This window comes from Nannospalax galili, unplaced genomic scaffold (assembly GCF_000622305.1).
Source record: "Nannospalax galili isolate Female #2095 unplaced genomic scaffold, S.galili_v1.0 scaffold786, whole genome shotgun sequence".
NCBI classification, from domain to species: Eukaryota; Metazoa; Chordata; class Mammalia; order Rodentia; family Spalacidae; genus Nannospalax; species Nannospalax galili.
This window is the reverse complement of record NW_008355774.1, coordinates 2,386,425-2,392,426: the sequence shown is the minus strand read 5'-3', so window position 1 is coordinate 2,392,426 and position 6,002 is coordinate 2,386,425.

Here is a 6,002-nt window from a genome sequence, read left to right as displayed (position 1 = left end):
GGGAATCTGCTTGCCATGTTGATATGTTCACTTTTAAAACTGAATTGGCTCAGGAGGCCTGTCTCTCAGTGGCAACACAGCCTCTGCGTTTCTGCATTTGTGCATTTACCTTTCTAGTAGAAAGGAAAAGAATGACCTGACAGATCTTGAGACATGGGTCTGTTTGTAAAGTGCCTGCCATGAAAGATAAGGATCTGAGTTTGAATTATCCACACCATGAAAAAAGTTGGGCACAGTGACATGTGCCTATAAGTCTAGCACTGGAGAGGTGTAGACAGTGGATTCCTAGAACTTGCCAGTAAGCCAGTTTAGTTAATCAGTTAGCTCCAGGCTCAGTGAGGAACTTCATTTAAATAAGTTAGAAAGGGATAGAAGGTGTCTGACATCTATAACTGCCCTCTGCATATACACCCGCACATTTATTCTCTCTCACACACATGCATGTCTACCAGCACTCCCACATACACTACACACACAGACACAGAAAGACATGACAAACATACATGTTTGGTTCCCTTCCACACTCGAATGTTGAAACTCCATGTTATTGTTTGTTTTTGAGTAAAGGTCTGATGTAGCCCAGGCTGGCCTTAATTCTGATATGTAGCTAAGGCTGGCATTGAAATCTTAATCCTCCTGTTTCCACCTCCTGAGAGAGTACTAGGATTATAGGTCTGTGCCACCCACCAATGCTTGGGGTTTTGCTATTGTTGTTCTGTTGTCTTGTTTTATCTTTTTTGTTGAGTTTTTTTGCATTTCATACAACAGTTCTGTTATAGATCAGAGTTCACACAAAATCACCAACACCACTTTAAGAAAAGTAGCAAGGTAAATGTTTATTTCAACTGTCTGGAAGTAGATGAAGCAGCAATCATTTTCGGGTCAGAGTTTTTATAGGATTACAGAAACTTTATTCAAACAGGACGCTTGTGCATCAATCAGGTTTGTACAACATAGCAGAACTTTGAATCTATTAATCAACAATTAATCATTATACAGACAAGTGATACAGTCATATAACTTGGCAATCAATCTTGTAATTTTAAAATTAGCCAACTCCCTAGCCATGACAAGTATAGTAAGAAAGCTAAAATCGGCAGTTACCGGGTGGTCATACAATAAAAGTGTGGTCATATACTTTGTGTCAGGGTGATCTAAAATAGTAAGCGAGTTACAGAAGCAAAAACAAGTAGTTATCCAGATGTAGAATGTCTGAGATTAGCACATTCCACTGTTTGTGGTTGAGCTATTTCTTAGAACTCAAGGCTGTTTTCTCCTTTTTAATATTTCCCATAAGTGGAAAAGAGGTTACTGTTAAAATAGCTATTCTGAGCAAGATGGAATAACTTAGGTTAAGTTTCTAATAGAGTTCAAGTTCTTAGTCAAATTTAGACCTCCTTCCCAACCCATGCCTCCCCCCACCTGACGAACCTCATGCATTCTGCCATACATGTTAAGTCCTATCCAGTCAAGCATTTGTACCCAGATGTCCTTCGGTGCAAATTCAACCACTGGAGTCTAGTCAGCCTATGTAGAGATCATAAGTAAGGTCTGCTCTCTCTTACCCAGGTAATCAGTCTCCAGCAGTTCCCAGACTAGGGCCAGCCCACTGCTCATTTCCCTTGCTCCACTCTGGGCCCTTGTATACCGTACACCACTCATCAAAGAAGCCTCTTTTTGAAACAGATGGAGGCTACTGCAGAGTTCCACAACTGGTCACACACAGAGAATATACACCTGAGAGATGCCGAGTCCCAGGTAACATATCTACAATGGAACCTCTACACCTAAGGCTTATAGAACATAGCAGAACAGGGGTAGAAAGAAAACTAGTGCATCCCTCAATTCTCACAAGTGAAGCATTCTTATACAACAAAGTGCAAGGCACACAGAAAGCCACAACTGCCCAAGTTTAAGAGAGTAAGAGACTGCAGAGTGTGTGTCCCTGGATAAGACTCCTATATGTTTTTTGTTTTTGTTTTTGTTTTCAGAATTTTATATGGTACCTCAGGCTGCCCTGCACTCATTATGTAGCCTAGGCTGGCTTCAAACTTTCAGTAATCCTCCTGCCTCAGCTCCTGAGTCCTGGCATTATGGGCATGAGCAACCACAACCAGGTATAAACCTGTGATTTTAAAAGAGTAGAGGTGGCAAAAGAGCTTAGCAGGTAAAGGTGTAAAGGTGTCTGCTGCCAAAACTGATAAGGTGAGTTGATTTCTGGGACCCACAAAGGGGAAAAGAAAACTGACTCCCACAAGTTGTCCTTGGACCTTCATACAGGTAGAAGGGTGTGCATGCTGTTATCCCTCCAACAAAACAGATATGTGGATGTAATGAAAAAGATGATTGTGAAGAACTCAGTATGTGATGAGAGAGGCAGATAGGGAGACAGGGAGGTGATAGATGATAGATAGATAGATTTAGAGAGATAGATAAATGATGGATAGATGATAGGGAGATGATAGGTAGATAGATGATAGATGATGATAGATGATTGATAGATAGATGATTGATAGATGATTGATAGATAGATGATAGATGATACATAGGTAGGTAGAGAGGTAGATATACGTAGGTAGATGATAGATAGATAGATAGATAGATTGATTGATTGATGATAGATGATAGACAGACAGATAGATGATAGAATGAATTCTAATCCTTCATATGACTTTGGAAAGTCAAGGTCATTAGATCATAAAGAACTCTCTCTGGAACAGAATCAGTGTCTTTATACATGAGACTACGAGAGTTCTCTTTTTCTACCATGTGAGGACATGAGATGTCAGCAGTCTGCATCCAGAAGAGGACCGTCCCCAGCACCAATGCCAGCACCACCTTCTCAGGCTTCTGCCCTCCCAAACCAGAAGAAAGAAATTCCTGCTGTCTGTGAGCACCCAGTTTCCTAGACTGCTCCAGCAACCTGAACTAAGTCCAAGTTCCTCTGTGAGGCTCTGTGGTGATGTCACAGCCTCCAGCTGACCCACAGCTGCAGTTCTCAGGAGCACCATCCTTTCTACACTGTGATTTGAACCACTAGCCAGAGCCAAGTCTGTTTGCACATGACTAAATGTCTTCTTCCTCGGAACTTGGAATTTTCATACAAACGGGGTTGTTAAATTTCATCCTGATAACTATTTAATAATTTAGATCTCAGACAAATTCACACATGTACACAATGCATGCTGACCACTCTCACCCCTGCCCTCTCCCATCTCCCTACCAAGGATATGTACTCCCCCTCCTCTCCCACAGATATCTTACCTTCACGTCTATTCATTTTGTTTTGTGGCCCACTGAGTTTAACCAAGGTTTCCTGTGTGACTGTGAGTTTAGACTACCTGTTGAACTCTGGTGAGCTCAGCAGTGGGTACACAACTAAAGACAGTGGCTCTCCCAGAATCTATCACTAGCCAATAGTTGAGCAGTAAATGGTAGGGCCCTGTGAGCCACTCAGTCTTTCTCAAATGTTGTTGCTGCTGTGAGTTAATGACTGCAATGGCTGTACACAGAGGATGGCATGTCACAGCCCTTCACCCCATCTTCCAGCTCTTACACACTTCCCATCCCTCTTCTCCATGTTCCCTGAGCCTTAGAGGGGAGGTGTAAATGTCCTGTTTAGGGCTGAGCCCACAACTGTTACTTATTCTCAGCGTCTTGGGCAGCCTTGAGTCTCTGCACTCACCTGTTCACGCTAAGGAGAGGATTCTCTGATTAAAGCTGAGAGTAGCTGTTGTCTGTGGTTAGAAGCATAGCTATTTAGATGGCAGATTGATGCTATATCAATTCAGTTAACGTACAGCAATAAGTTCCCCACCTGGGCCTATGACTGCCCCAGACCTGGGTTGTTATTGGGGTACAGTACCAGGCATGGTTCCCCCTCTCACCTCTCCATCCTGCCATGGTGTGGGCCTAAATCCTAATCAGAAGGCAGTTGGTTACCCCACAACAGTCAAGGCACTGTTTCACAGGTGGGCACATCTTGCCTGGCAGGTTGGCATTCTGGTTCATAGGCTCACAGCTGGGCAAGACCAATGATGCCTTTCCTCACTCCCAACCCCTATCCCAGCAGCTGCTCAGCACCCAGGGAGCTAGCCAGCAGGGAGGAAGTTTCCAGCTCAGTTCCAGTCTGCTTTCTCTGTATCTTACAATCAAGGTATGTGCTATCTTCTACACCACAATCTTATCCTCTAGTTCTAGAGTGCAACCAAGAGGACTGACAAGAGCCTGTGTGGTTTGGGGGGTCTCTTGGACCTCCCTGACAAACTCCTACAGTATCTCACTCCTGGGACTGGGGACTGTGGTCAGTAACCCACTGCTTCCAGAGCAGTGCCATCTGTCCACACAGGGAGACTCCCTTCCGTCCCTCTCATACTTTTATTTGGTTGTAAGATAAGCTCTATCTGGCTTCTTTATACTCCTTTTGTGTTGTTTATCCAGCCCCTTCCCAATCCCTCACCTTCCCAATTTCCCCATCACACTTCCCTACCTGCTTAATCCTTTCCACCACAGTAGTCTCCCTCTTTACTGTCCTTTTACCTCTGTTCTATCACTCCCTACCTTGTGAAAACAACCCTTTCTCCCTTCTCTGTGTCCCCCCCAATCCCAAGTCTTCTTGCTTCCACGGGTGCTCCATGTTAAACAGAGCTAAAGAGTCAGAGCTGGGAAGCTGGGTGTGGTGGTGTATACCTGTAGTCCCAGCACTTGGGAGGCAGAAGCAGGCAGATCTCTGTGAGTTCAAGGCCAGCCTGGTCTACATAATGAGTTCTAGGACAGCGGGGACTACAGGGAGACCCTGTCTCAAAAAGACAAAAAAGACGAAAGAAAGAAAGAAAGAAAGAAAGAAAGAAAGAAAGAAAGAAAGAAAGAAAGAAAGAAAGAAAGAAAGAAAGAAAGAAAGAGAAAGAAACAGAGCTAGGATCCACATGAAGAACATTCCATGTTTGTCCTTCTGGGCCTGGGTTACCTCACTTGATGCAATTTTTCCTAGTTCTAACCATTTCATAATTTTATTTTTCTTTAGAGCTGAGTAGATTTCCACTCTCTATGTACCACATTTTAATTATTGTTTCATTAGTTGATGGATATCATCTTGGTTGTTTCCATTTCCTAGCTACTGTGAATAGGACAGCAATGAACATAGATGGGCAGGTATGTATGTGGTATGATGTAGAGTCCTTTGGGTATCTGCACAGGAGTGATATAGCTGGGTCATATGATCCTTTTACTTTTAGTTTTTAAGAAATTTTCAGGTTGATTTCCAAATTTCCACCTTAGTTTTTAAGAGAGGAGTGCACATTGAACCTGGAATTTGCTTATTTGGTGTCTGCATGTCCAGCATGTCCCAGGGAATCTTCTGTCTCCCTCTCCCCAGTGCCGGGATTACAGGTGTGTGCAGTTGCATCTGGTTTTTTACATGAGTGCTAGAGATCCAAACTCAGGTCCTCATGCTTGGGTGGCAAGCACTTTACTGACTGAACCATTTCCCAGCCTCTCATGTTAGAACTTTTAGAAGGACTTGTTTATCAAAATGCTTATCGCTATGAAATTAGTAAAAGCACATTATTTGGAGATTCTTTGACTATATAACCCAGGCTGACCTGAACCTCACTACATAGTCCTCGTGTTAGAACTTATTAGACCTTGATATAAAGCCTGAATTTTCTCCAAATATATTCATAGACATACAAATAACACAGGAACTGAAACTTGGTGATGAGCTCCCTGCCAGCTCTGCATGTCCAGGTCATAGAAGTTAAAAGCTGCCATCTAGGCTGTTTCAGACTCTCTCCCTTTGTAAGGCATGAATGGGTTGCATATCTAGGTTTCTTTTCATCCATCTCTGTCTCTCTTATTAAGCAGTCCTGTAATTACTTCAGAGTTCTTAACCCCAGCTGCCTTCAACCTTGAGTCTTGGGGTTGTTTTTTTTTTTTTTCTCTAAAATTTTTAATTGAGCTTTTGTACATTTCATACAACAGTTCTTAATTGAATTTAGACCCTC